A 14,907-nucleotide genomic window follows, 5' to 3' on the forward strand; every position below is an offset into this window, starting at 1 on the left:
AAAAAGGAGTAGCTAGCTAAAAAGATTGCTTTTGCAAAGCGAAAAAAAATTGCTCTGTCTGGGACTTGAACTCACTACCTAACAGTTACGAAGCATACGCCCTATCCATTTAACCACACAACACTTGCGATTGCAGCTGAGTAAAACCTGGTTATAAAGACGTGCGCAAGTTGAATGCTTAGGTGTTTACTTGCGGTTCACCATGCGGTTTGTACAAAAAATTCCAGTGAGTTTTGCTCTACAGCCGTGATCACGACCGATGATATTCTATGCCACGTGTATCTTCTCGTGAGTTTGTGTGTATTGCCTGTGGTGTGTGTGTATGCGTGTGAACACTTTAAGGGGGCATCTCCAAACTGATTTTGGTACGCTTAACGTCATAATGACGCTAACTTCAGACCCCACCCCAAGGGGGTGTCACTCAGGCTCTTGCTGGGATCGCGGTCAAACTCTAAGTCAACGGTCAAGGCCACAAAATAGCTCTTACAGTGGGTCAAGGGTCAAGACGATACGGAACGTTCGAAACCCACAATCGAAAACTATACGTAGCTATTATCAAGTTTACGGAATTATACGTAACTCAAAAGAAGTAAGGATCGCCAAGAAGATGTTTTAAAGCTCCAACAGGAATTTCACCGTAATTGTAATGATTTTTCTCTCCCAGCTGTTGGTAGCATGCACTAAAAAAATATTATACTAAGTTACAAGCACAGGTGCGTATAGGAAAATAGAAAAATAAGTGGAGGTCAAAAGTTCGACAAGAAACGCTCAAGTCACAGCTCAAAAGACGATAAACGCTGCAAGTCAAGGGTCAAGGTGAAAGTTACCCCGGTCAAGACTTTGACCGCGGTCGCAGATCTACCTACAGCGTGAGCCGACGTGACACCCCCTTGCACCCCTCCTTAGCGTCACACTATGAAAACAATGCATTGGCAATAGAAGCACAAAACGTTACATTCTTTACCTGAAAATATAGTCTACAACAGTATTGCTGCTTAATCACATCACTTTCTCTATTCCTAGCTGTTTACACTGCTTTAATAAAAATTTATAACGTCATAGGCTGAACCCCCCTCCCTCCCCCTAACGTCATTATGACTTTAAGCGTACCAAATCAGTTTGGAGATGCCCCCTAAAATAAGTTTGGAAAATTACTTAGAGCACACGCTGGTGTGCGTTGTGAGACAGTACCTGTTATGGATTAAGCTACTTAAAACACCCACCCAAGTTGATCAGATAGCTATGTGGTCGCATGTGACTGAGGATTCACATATACCTCTTTGCATCATCATATTATGTAGATGATGTCCTTAAAAGTCAGCCACAAAACCTGTAATTTACAACTGTAAAATTCCTAGTCATTATAGGCACATTTTTGATGATAACATTTGTTCTTGTTACTATAGCTAACCCTAAAACAGTAGAACATACAAAGATATAAAATACACATACTGAGTCAATTCTACAATTTAGAACGTAGGCCAAGTATCTATACCATTTTGACAGCGTTTATTATGATTTCAAAATTGGCGTTTATCACCCCTATGTGAATATCCATTTTACATGCTACTGAGAAATTCATTATAAAACCTTCTGCTTGCTATACAATGTTTTTGAAATTTTAGGATGTGTATACCAAGGATCTACCTTATTTACAAGTAGTATGAAATATGATGGTTGTATTTTCAGGTCACAGCACTGTCTCATTATCCCCCTGTAATTAGTTTAATGTGTATAATACTGGTGTGGGTGTAGAATCTGCTGCTCCCACACCATACTATACCCATACACACCCACTACTTAATTCATTACTGGGTTGTGCCACCACAGAAGGTTGGCTATTAATAATGGTTGACCACTAGCATACATACAAATCCTTTACAACAACTAACTAATACTTAATCAGATCTTGCATTACAGAAAAAGAAAAACTGCATGAGTAATAAAGTGGGGGCTAGCAAAATAAAAATAAGCTCAACAAAAAAATTCTGAGCACCCAGCCCAAGGCAACTCAAGGAAAAAACCTGCCGGCCTTTTTTTTTTTTTTTTTTGACCGTACAGGAAAAAACCCAAAAAGCTCCACTCCAGTGCATGTATATGTTAAAGTCAAAAGTTCTCCGTCTGTCTGCTCCGGTTATCTGATGTGAGTTAAGGAATTTCACAGGGGAGGGTGGGTGGGTCCAACCTGTTTCAACACACGTGGCCTAGAGTGAATTATAACACACCACAACACACTTTTTATACTAGGCGTCACGTGCAGACGTGACGCAACACTATCAGTATTAACGTGGGAGCTTATTTTCTGTCTAATTCATTGCATTCAAACGCCAGAAAATACACCTCCCACACCATACCATACCCATACACACCCACTACTTAATTCATTACTGGGTTGTGCCACCACAGAAGGTTGGCTATTAATAATGGTTGACCACTAGAGAGGCCAAAGAAGGCGTTTACAAGATACAGTCCCAAGCTTTGGGAGACCTGCAGCCTGCTCTCCACACTATCCTTCACGTATCCATCCTTGGCTGATTCAGAACGCCATCTCCCATGCCTTTTAAACAGCCTATCAGGCACCTTAGCATTAGGTGCTGCTGTAGCACCACCAGATCTCATACTGTGCAGGCCAAAATCGTTGACATTGAAGCCAAGGCTGGATAGCTTTTTCCGAAAGAGATCTCTGAGGCAACTATAACTTATCTTGCCTGTACTTCGAGGCTCTTCACCATTTTTGGATCTATGGATTGGCCTAAACAGGAAGCGCTGGTCATCCTGAGGTGTGGCTGTTCTTGTCATGTAGCGCTCCAGCATAGCCACTGGACATGTCCGGCTTCCAGTCCTTGCAATTAATACTTCATCTCCTTGTCGTAATTGGTCTCCCTTACTCTTTGGAATCTTTACGGTCATCATTTGCTCAGAAGATGATATCGGATGGTCTCGTCTCTATAAGCTCATCAAAGCGCATAAAACCCGCAAATGCCAGAAGGACAACAGTAGCCAAACGCAAGTCGGATAGCGAGCCAGATCTTTCTGCATTATCAACAATCATTTCCAGCATTTCCACTGTTAATGGCTCCTTCTTGACTACTGGCCTAGCATGAGTTCGTTTCAGCCCTTCTAGTGCAGCCTTAACAAATGGGTGTGTTGATGGAGAGGTAATTTCTGCACTAGAATGGATCCATGAAAGGGCGTTACAGGCTTCTTCTGCAGCTGACTTCGACTGGTCCTATCACCCAGGTGCTGGAGGTACAAGGCAACTTCATGGGGTTTAGCAGGAATTGGGACTAGGTTATGTGAGGTTGCCCATGTCTTCCACCTTCTAAATGCACCCAAATATTTCTTGACGGTGCTATCAGCACGGCTGTGTAGGATTGTAGTAGGCAGTTTTCTTGCCAAATCCTTTAGCTCCGGGTCCTCCATATCACTCATCAGCTTCCAGCTGCCTTCCATCAGAACACCTGTGGGATACATGTGTCAGTATTAATATACTTCCCTTGCATGCACAGACCAACTCTGTGTGGGAGATAACATCATGCAATTACATGCAACACCTTGGCTAAGACACAGGCTACACTCCAGTTATCTCTCTCTATAGTGTTCATTCACTTTGTCTGCCTCAGCAGAGTACCATTAGCATAGGTGAACCATTCCAAGGCACCAGACCGTACCAATCTGTACTAACAGTACCCTTTACCTCAGCACTGTAAGCTCTGGGTACCAATTCATTTGTGTCAACACTACTGCAGCTCTTTCCATAAAGCCACTGTACCAGTCCAATAAACATTTCATCAAGGCCGAGGCCTTTTTAACTGAGGAAGTAATACTAACACTATGGACATCAATTAGAAAAGACCTTTACATCCGTCAGCACTGTAGACTACTATATATATATCAACAATACATGAGTAAAGTCCCATAACCCAGGTGTAGCCAGCACTGTAGGCCTGTTCACTAGTCAGATAAGCTCAGCTCTGTAGGCTGCATTAATACTGTCAAGCGGGCATCATAGGCCAACTACAATCACTCAGGTACAACACAACTTTCATTAGCACTGTAGGCTGTGGCCCTTTCATTAGCACTGTAGACTGTGGCCCTTTCATTAGCACTGTAGGCTGTGGCCCTTTCATAGCACTGTAAGCTGCGGCCCTTTTTGTTAGCACTGTAGGCTGTGGCCATTCCTTAACACTATTTTTATATTTCTTTTATTGTATATAAGTTTGTTTCACACAATACTGTGCTGCTAGCAAGAAGGAATACAGATACAACGGATGCACATTTTTTTTTTTTTTTTTTTTACATACTTTTTTTTTTATGGCTACATTGAGGGTGCTTTTTAGGCAATAAAATCTAGCCATAATGCCAAAACTGGAGTGTTGGGTATGCCTTTAAACAGATTATGACCTGTTTCACCTGGTAAGAGCAGGGTTTCACTGTTAGGGAGCTCAGCTATCCCCACAACTGAATCTATCGGGTTCGCACCATCAGGGAACAATAGGGGCCAAAAGGGGGAAGACACCCACTGGGGTGTAATCAGGGTTCCCTTACAATGTGTACTTTGAGCATGCCTAATGACTCTGGGGATTAAATAGACAGGGGGACACCACCAATTATTCTCTCCTGCCCAGGTGCAGGTAAAAGCGTCTACAGCTTCTGATCCTGGTGACCAAAATCTTGAGTTAAAGCGTTAAAGTTGCGCATTAGATGGGTTAGCAAACCAGTCAATTGTATGAGGACCCCACAAGGCATCCAACCAGCTGAAAATGGAAGGGTTCAACATCCAGTCATTGTAGTCAACAATACGACTATAATAGTCTGCTAATTCATTTTGCTCCCTTGGGATCCACTCAGGCTCTATCCGTATATTATTACTCACACATGCAGAGAAAATTCCTAGAGCTTCAGTTTGTAGGGCAAGCTTTTTACTTCCACACTGGACAATTCTGACCACATTCTGGTTGTCAGTAAACCAACGCACACGCTCATTTTTTAACTTAGTCTGGAATGATTCTAATACCATCCTCACGGCTCTTAATTCTCTCCAAGCTGAGCTTTGTGTTGCTTCATCAGGTGACCACTGCCCATTAGCAACAACATTCCCGTGTTCCACAAAGTACCCCCATAACCAGTGGCGCTCGCATCTGAATACACCACTCTGACTGCAGAAGCTGTGGGCCATATCTTCTGACCATTAAAGTGAGATATCTCATCCAGCCAAAACTGCAATTCATCCAATGCTTCCTTTGACAGTGCTAACCTCTGGCACCAAGATACACGGTCATTTAGCACAGCGTACAGGTTGCGTGTCATTAGGCGAGTAACTGGGCCCAGGGCTATGGACATAGAAATAATTGTACCAATCACACTGGCCAGCTGTCGGGCTGGAACTAACTGGGCCTCCTTAGCTGTCAACAGCTTTGACCTAATCATATCAATTTTACATGCAGGGACTGAGAACTCGCCCACTGATAAGTCTATCTGAAACCCAAGCCATTCTGTATTACGGCTGGGCACCCAATTGCATTTCTCATTGTTAACTATAAAGCCAGCATTATCAAGGTCAAGCTTAACTTGAGCACTCTCTCTCAGGGCTTGTTCTCTGTCTTTTATTGCCACAATTCCATCATCGAGATAAACAATAGCCTTCAGTCCTCTCCCACGCCAGTGTCTAATCAAAGGCCTCATCAACTTGGTGAATAGGTAACATGCAGATGAAAGCCCAAAGGGTAGGACTGTAAACACATAGTTTTTAACTTTGTCATGTGTCTTCCACTGAAAACCCAAGTATTTTTGATACTCGGGATGGATGTCAACATGGTGATAACCAGATTTTAGATCAAACTTAAAGAGGTATTCGTTTACTTCAAACATCAGAGCAGCCGTTCTAAGGTCTTCATACTTAAAACTCAAGACATGCAGGAACTGATTCAGGTACTTTAGGTTGAGAACGAGACGCAGCTTGCCTGATGAGTTTGATACAACTGAGAGGGGGCTACAAACATAGGACCTATCATTCACAAGTGCTACGCATCTATTTTTGACTAAATTTTCAATGGCCTCATTTACAAACTCATTGTGGGTTGCTGTTGAGTTGTGGTTGCACTGAAAGTGCGTTGGGGGAACAAACTTAAGCGGAAGGTGATAGCCATTTTCTATGCAATCCAGAATTGGGGGAGGAGCATGCAGTACATTTTTCCAATACATTAAATGTTTCTTCAGGCGCCCTTGAACATCAGTTATCTGTTTGAGTCCACTGGACTCCACTTCCCAGAACTTTGGGTTTATTTCTGAACACATGTCACTGCTATTTACATTGTGCGTAGCACTGCATTCCACCTCATGCATACTACAGGATTCTAACTCATGCAAGTCATACATACCATTGCCCTCTGTACTATCAACACTTTCCCCATTGGTCACATGCTCTGAGACCTTAGTTGCAGCCTCATCAACACATTCTATACCTCTGGCTGATCCAGCAGCCACATTATCAACACATACACCACAAGCACTTTGATGTATAAACTCAGACACATCAGCAGCACTGCTCACCACAGGCTGGTTCAAAGGATACGGACGTTCTTTTGCCCCACAACTGGCAACCAGATGACCATATGCTCCACAGCTGAAGCATGGGCCCAGAACCCGTGGTCTGTTATGATACTGTGGGGGTGGTCTATTCTGGAATTGGTACTGCCCCATCGGCGGTGGTGGTGGTTGATACACTTCCCTCCTGTAGCTGGGCCCAGGCTGCTCCATCCATTGGGGGCATCTTTTTCTAAATCCGCCCTGGCCACCACCACGCCGCTTCTTTGCTGACGTGAATCCTGCTTTCTCCACCTCTTTTTGAGCGGCCTTGTTAGCCTTCTTGATCTCCTTTTCATCGTCGGAGTCGTCCGCTAAGGGGTCCGCTTTGTAGTGGCGAACGGCACCCCACCCATGATCCGACCGATCAGCGATTAAAATATGTTTCTGCCGCTTCTTCAAGGCTTTTTCACCTTCGTCTAGGCAGGCATCGGCTTTGGACCAGGCACTCTTGTCCGTTGGATCTTCTGCCAGCTTTCCTAGCTCGTTGCGAGCTGTCGCGATGGAGTCTTGAACACCAGAATTGAAATTGAACTGGTGCTCGTGTCCTTTCTTCTGGAAGGTGTAATTGGACTTCGAGATCTTTTGAGACAGCTCCTTCGTAGTCCTTTCCTGGATGGAATTCACCTCCTTCCTAAACTCTGCCAGCGAAGTGGTAAACTTATCTTGTGAAGCAGCAAGCTTATCTTCGACTACGCGCTGAGACTTTTGGATCTCACGCATCAGCTTCTCGAACTTGTCGTCTTCCATTACGTAGACTATAAGCTTACGAAACGCAGCCAACCTGTTTCAACACACGTGGCCTAGAGTGAATTATAACACACCACAACACACTTTTTATACTAGGCGTCACGTGCAGACGTGACGCAACACTGTCAGTATTAACGTGGGAGCTTATTTTCTGTCTAATTCATTGCATTCAAACGCCAGAAAATACACTATTGTGAACCTTGTAAGGCTGTATGTTCATTTTAAAAGCTGTTCTTCAGACCCAATTCAAAGTTTTACAATAGAAAAAAATAAGGGCCAGTCCCATATATGCAAATATCATGCCTACTGACATACTAACATTTATTTAATGAATAATTTTATTGTGCCTCAACTCAGCAAAATAGTAGATAGTATAAATTGATAAGCAACAATGTATCATTTGGGTGAGTAAGTTTCGTGCAGTCAAACATGCACAATCAACTGCAGAAGAATTGGAAACTTACCAAATTAATTCCTAACATTTCCATATGATTGTCTCATTTGTCTGACCTGATTTTGCAAAACTGATTCAAATTGTATATCAGATCCTGTGGATAGCTACACTACCACATTACTTACTGTGACCCTCAGACTAGATTTTAAGAGCCATCTTTTGGGTGGTGTTACAGACTCGTATTTCTGGCCTTGGTGAGGATCGGCTGGCTTTACAAGAATCAGTAGTACATGGCAGATGGCCTGTTGCAGTTTACCAAACATTTTCTGTGCTCGTTCTGCTCTATATCAGCCACTAAGGAGCCACTGTTACCTGTAGCCTCATGTCTGCATGCCGTTTGACATGTAAGTATTCATCTCAAGTATCGAGCAAGTACCCATGCCCCTTAATTAACAAATTATTTACTTGCTTGCAAGTATGAGTACACAAGTGAGTGCAATGTTGTGCTTTGGCAGTACTGTGGATGCATGCAATAACTAGAGAATAAAGGCTTGATCCAGGAAAACTGGGTAGATATCAGGCACCAGTATAGCAAACTCTGTAACTAGTTGCCTTAATACAGGATATGTTCAAGAACAACTAATTGTGACCAGATCTGCGAAAACCCGACATAATGGCGCAAGCCTAAATTTTCAGTATAATTAAGCCATTGATTGCAATGGGTAAAATATTTGCGTAGTTAAAAAAATCATAAAGTTTTAAACGCTTTGTTCGTTTATGAAGAAAGGGTCCAATGATAAAAACCTGGATGTCATCTTATTCGCCTACTCAAGAGGAGTTCAAAAATCTTTGTTTCATTGCAGTAGACTAAAGGACACGTAAGTTATGGGCGTTTGTTTACGTCACATCGAAACGATTGTACGTGATCGATTTTTCTTCACTGATTTTGTCTCTGTATGCAGTGAAGAATGGTAACAGAAGACAACACTTACCCAGTAATGGATTCCCCTATTCATGGCGAGCACAATGGTTCAAGTGGCAACTCTGTACTTCATTGCATTTGTAAGTTACAACCATTTTTGTAGGCACATTTTCCCAACACTTGCTGCACAAATCGATCTTTCTGTTGTTGCTACTTTGTAGGGCTGTAACTCCAAAAGTTGTTGGTATACAAGGCTAAAACTTGGTCAGAGCATACACTTGGCTAAGTAGATTGTAAATATTCAATAATAAAGAATTTGAAAAATGTGCCATTATGTCTGGTTTTCGCAGATCCGGTCACAATTATGAATACACAATTGTGATCTGGAATTGTGGCCTTTGTAATCTCCTCATCTCCATCAATGCATAATTGACAAAGATTGTACTGTAAAGCTTCTTCCCAGTTAAAAGGGGGAAAGTGGTTGCTACTAGCCTGGGGGGATTGATTTGAGAATAGCATTTAACCTACTCATACATCTTCCAGTAAGAATCTGTTGTTCACCCCAGCACAATAAGCACAAGTACATAACATGATTATTTCTAAACACTTCTCGGTCACTTAATATTTGTCTTGGTGTAATTAAGCAATGAGCAATTAACAGCACTGATATGACTTGTAATATTGAAATCAGTGACTAAAAACTGAAGAAAAAATATATAGTGAAAGTTGATACCGGATCAGGGACCTCCATACTTCTTCTCAAGGTTCATAACCACTAGCTGAGATACCGCTGTTGTTATATTGTACATTACAAATAAGGAACCTAGTGTAGCATGGAAAAGAGACCAGAATTATACCCTTACCTATTGATAACGCTTACTGAGGTTTGTCTGATTAACATTAATGTCTTTTGCTGTTTGCATAAGTGTAGGATTTTGGTGACTTTGAGAGCAAGCAAGGGTTGGCATAACAAATTTTGCTTTCACACAACTAGTGCTTGATAGTGTCAAGCTCATAGATTTGTATGTGAATGTGACAAGGATTTTCTTTACACAGGCCTTTTTAAAATTGCTAGGAAACTACTTTAGAGTTTCACATGTTGGTTTCCAAAACAATAGGCTTTATCTTCCAAAAGAAGTTGTGATGCTAAATATTTAAGATCTCACCAAGGTAGGGTTTCAACTGTCTTTTCTTAAATAACTGTATTTGAATCATCACATACAGTGTTTAAATTGCTAGCAGACAGCACCACCCTTTCAAATTACTTACCTACTACACAAAGCATTGTGTAAATTTGACCTTGACTCCTCCTGGTACCAAGAACATCTTAAGACAATACAATGTGATTGTAGCCTTTCTTTGACAATTATTGGGTTTTACTACAAACGCATAAGTATCCTAAACATCAAGTCCACTGATGAATGCACTACATGTGTGATATCCTAACTTTACACACATCCTTAGTAGTGGGGTATAGTGATGTACATGACATATACCACTTTTACCAGCTGATCTGATACTTTTTGGTTAGGGAAATTAGCCATACTCTTGTGACAATGTGTAGACTACCTAGATCAGATTAACAACCAGGTATTTATTTTCATTTTCCTTATGTGCAGAATGCCCCCCCCCCCTCCCCAGCTTGTAAAGAAAGGTTGCATTTAACCTAGGAAAAAAATAGATGGCTCCAAAATGGTGTTGATAAGTTTGAAGAAATCTCAGCAGCAAGAAGTTATTTTATACAGTCACAGTAACAGCAGTCATAGTAACAGCAGTTATAGCAATTAAATTCTACTTGACTAAACACTATATTCCCACTCAGATTTATTCCATACAAACACCTGGTCTCAAGTAAAGGTGCTCCTTTAAAAGCTGAAAATGCTTGAAACACATTAAAAGCTTTGGCTATTATATATCAAGTCAAGTATACCATTATTATCTATATTTAGTTTAGTTTCATACCCACACTATATTATGTCATTTGTACCCCTGTTTTCAAAATAATAATAAGTTATACTTTACATGCACATTATAGTGTGATGTGAAGTCGTTCTATAATCTTAAGTCAATGAAGATCTGTGTGCTTACTGTGAGTGTAATTTAGGGAGATACGTGCCCGTTCTCCCTCAAGAATTTCTAACTCTTACATTTACATTTACGGCTGTGCCTGTGAGAACAGGGAACATGGCACAAACTACACCCTGCCATGAAGAACATTTTTTGCGGTTAGTTTTTGTTTGTGGATGAAGGCATCAGCCAAGTAAGCTACTCTTCAGCTGTGCCCAGATTATGTGATAGACAATATGTCACGGTTTTACAACTAGGTGGCTGGAGCAATGGTAGTTCTTGCTCCAGAAAACAGCAGTAGCAGAAGGTCCCATCATGGGCATCAAACCTGGACCCTTTACATTACCTGGCTGATGTCATATCATTTGGCCTGCCTTTCTATTTTAATGCTGGTTGTCAAGAAGAAAAATAATTACATAGCCATACCTTAACTTGTCGACCTAGAATATCGAGTTAAAAAAGTAAACACATTTTGTTTACCAACCTGCCCTGTCTTTTGTAGGCCCATATCACATTTCAGGTGGATTGGTATTTGTAATTGTATGGGTGTCAAATTACTGCAGTGTATTGTACTTCCTTGTTGTAACTTCTAGCGTGAAATACCAATGCAATGGTTTCATTTCCTAATTTGGACTTTCAAGTTAAGTGTAAAGTCAGTGAATCCTTGACTATGTAATATGGTCATATCACTTTGTTAGAGTATTACTGCTTAATGGTTCTCAAACAATAACTTGTTTGGATTCTGGTTGTAATGTACCTTTCATTCTTTGTCCTATAGGTTAATTGTCTCTTAAAACAATGCTCTGTCCATTATACTGAAAAATTGAATACTAAAGAGGTACTTAGGTGCTTGTGCCATAAATGTTATTTTTACCATGCATATTTGGCGAGTATTAATTATGTGGCCAATAACATGTTCAAAACACAGTCAAAGAAACTAATGTTAAAGATTATCCAAAAATGTTGTTCTGTTCATGGCCATTGTGCAGACCTGTGAAAAAATGATCTGTATAAATTATACACAATATCTTTTTGTGAATTACAAACTTTTGCTGACACCTTGAGCATGATAACTGTTTTAATAGGTTTATTACTGTAGTTCATTTAGAACCGTAGTTCATTTAGAACCATAGTTCTATCTAGCACTATTGTGAGTGTCTGATAGCAAAGAAATACTAAAGGCTATTCAGCTTTGCCATTACAAATCTATTTGCCGTATTTACCTTTCTCAATATTTTTGTTGACACATGTACATATATACAACATTACTAAAGGTACATAGGAACCTCAGGGTTACTTAATTATTTTCATGTTTGAGTACAAGTAATAAATTATTACATTAATGTTGTACTGCTATACATGGTGTGCAAGTGGCGGTCATCTCTTATTGGAATCAGGGTTATTTCACTGATCCAAATGGTGTTTGTATTGGCAGCAGTTATAATATGTAACAAGGATCAAAATTATAGTAATCCTGTACTCTATGTAAAAAGTAGTTTTGAATCTTTTTAGAGCTTCACCGTACCTTTGCTACCATCTGTGCATGAATTGAAATGCATCACAGACACCAAATAGTATATCAATTAGACTTTTACATTTACCTTGCTTTGTAGTTGTAATGTTTGCCAGTGGTAAGCTCCAGTGTGAATATACATTTACTTACTCTTTTGATATAAAGTATGTATGTGACTAATTGACTTGTACTCACTCCCTGTCTACAGTTACATATTATGGACAATTTGATAGATGCTAAGAGGTTTTATTCCATCTTTATCATACAGTACGATAGTACTGTATATTAGGGACATCGAAGGTGTGGGGGCGATCCATGATATAATATAACCCAAAAACCTGCCGCGATTTTTCCTCACAATGACATGACAGTATTGGTTGGGTAAAACCAAGCCCAAAAGTGTCTTCAGATCGACCCGAAACGTTTCCGTCAAGTTGCTACAGAATTTTTTTTTTAATTGCAGCTAGTCAATGGAATTTTCTACTGCCTGCCTACCTGCCTGACGCCTTCAGTCAAGCGTAGCGGAAAACTGGCTACAGCCACAGCCCTAATTCTTTCGCAGAAACGTTTCTAGATCGCTTAAGAAAAAATCTTTGGTATATTGATAAACATACAATGCTTGCGCTATTGTCTTACCTTTTATCCTTCTTTACCATGGCCATCAGTCAAGGTTCTACCGCTGAGTGTTAATAGACTACAGTACGGCTTCCATACCAGTGTATATTGCATCAAACTATTCGAATACTCGTGGTCGCCAGTTGTACCAAAAACACACGCGTACGTCAGACTCGCTGTTGATATCGATCAGAGAGAGCAACTCACGGCGAACTATATAGCAATGTGTAAGTCAATAAATATAGTTTAATTAGTAACAATGTTAAACCGAGTCGGATCATCCAGGTCCTGCTTTACAGATTATTCGGGTCTGACCCTACGTGCTAAATTAAATGTGGGTGTCTTACCACACATCATAGCGTAGCTCTGCTTCTTTCGTGAGCCACGCCCACTTACGTAAATTACAGTCTGTAGACATATGGTAGCCACAACCATTCATCAGTGTGTAGGTATGCACGAATCCACGCCCACTTACGTAAATTACTGTCTGTAGACATATGGTAGCCACGCCCATGTAGATATGCACGAATCTACGTCCATTATTGTCTGCAGGCTTATGTAGAGCCACGCCCACTGATCAGTTGTTATTGTGTGACCCAGTCTGACAAAACCGGGCTTATCGCCTATTTAAATGTATCGAGAAATGCCGGTTTTAAGCATTTAGTGTGTTGTAGCTCGCCAATGGTTGAAGCTATATGTACCAAATTTTCACACGTTTTACACCAATTCCTTACCTTCCAGAGCATCCACTGTACAAGTAGCCAACAACTAAGTTTCCCGCCATTTTAGATAGTTTTTAAACCGAGGTTGACTGTATCAGGTGAGCTGCAAATTGGGTGGGAGGCGGGGGCCCTGGAAGGCGGGCAAGATGGTGTTCAAAAATTGAAAAGGAAGGCCGAGGGATGAATTTGGCCAAGTTTTGAGCCATTGAAGTCTCAAAACTGGCTAAAATGAAAGGAAATTTACAGCAGAGGTACTTATTCAACTCCACAGAGCTGTACAGCCACATACAGTCATTCCCAGGCTGACCAGAGCTCCAGTAAGGCCCCACACCACACGTACGGATCGCCACTGGGCTCGAAAAAGGCAGCCAGCAAAACCAGACCACTCAAGTCTGGCTGATCTTAAGTGTGGAATTAGATAGTTTATTCATGCAGCTGTGTGTCCTGGGTGAAAAATCGAATCTGCTCACATGGGCGATAAGACCGGTTTCCTCAGACTGGGTCACATTGTATGAGTCATAATCTAGTATAATAGTGCTGTGAGTAACTCAGCAGATATTTAGTGGTCATGAGCCTGCAAAAAAACTTCACAAACAAGTATAAGAAAAAATTGAGAATTTTAAATTAGATTAGGGACAATGTATAATGCTGCAATAAAAAGTACTGAAACAAGCTGGATCGGAGTAGTACGTAATGTCCAAATACTGTAAAACAATAAGAAGTGAATATCCCTACTGTGCATTGAGTGTAGCACAGTAGGGATATTCACTTCTTATTGTTTTACAGTATTTGGACATTACATACTACTCCAATCCAGCTTGTTTCAGTACTTTTTATTGGAGCATTATACATTGTCCCTAATCTAATTTAAAATTCCCAATTTTTTCTTATACTTGTATTTATAGGTGCTCCATTGATGGGTTATGAAGGTGGGAGAAATGAAACAATACAAATAACAGTCACAAGTTATTATGGACTTTGCATGTGAATAGGGCTGCATCTAGAGTACTTGACAACAGTACAACCATAACTCTCAACTCAATGTATATTTGTATGGCTTGAAGGATAATAATTTTATATACTTTTGTATTATTGATAAAATTAATAATAATAATAATAGTTTCTTGCTTAATTATCCATATACTTAGGTGTTAAACAGGGAAAGTCTGTCATTAGCCCTTTCACATTAACAAGTAGTGCTATGGTTGGTGGGTTTATAGACTAGGCATTATTTAGATTTTTTTGCTACTCATTCAGATTATCCGGGGATCCAGATTAGAGAGGGTAGGATTTGTGAGGGTCCACTGTACTACTGTTTGTTTGTGCATAGTGGATTTGT

General features: G+C 40.6%; 1 long non-coding RNA gene across 1 annotated transcript; it reads left to right on the forward strand.

The window, feature by feature from the left end:
• The first annotated feature begins 200 nt into the window (after positions 1–200).
• LOC136255407 (uncharacterized) lies at positions 201–14,657 on the forward strand. Its single transcript, XR_010700889.1, has 2 exons — positions 201–288; positions 14,474–14,657. It is a non-coding gene; the product is annotated as an uncharacterized lncRNA (long non-coding RNA).
• The last annotated feature ends 250 nt before the right edge of the window (positions 14,658–14,907 follow it).

The sequence above is a fragment of the Dysidea avara genome, chromosome 5, assembly GCF_963678975.1.
Source record: "Dysidea avara chromosome 5, odDysAvar1.4, whole genome shotgun sequence".
Lineage (NCBI taxonomy): Eukaryota > Metazoa > Porifera > Demospongiae > Dictyoceratida > Dysideidae > Dysidea > Dysidea avara.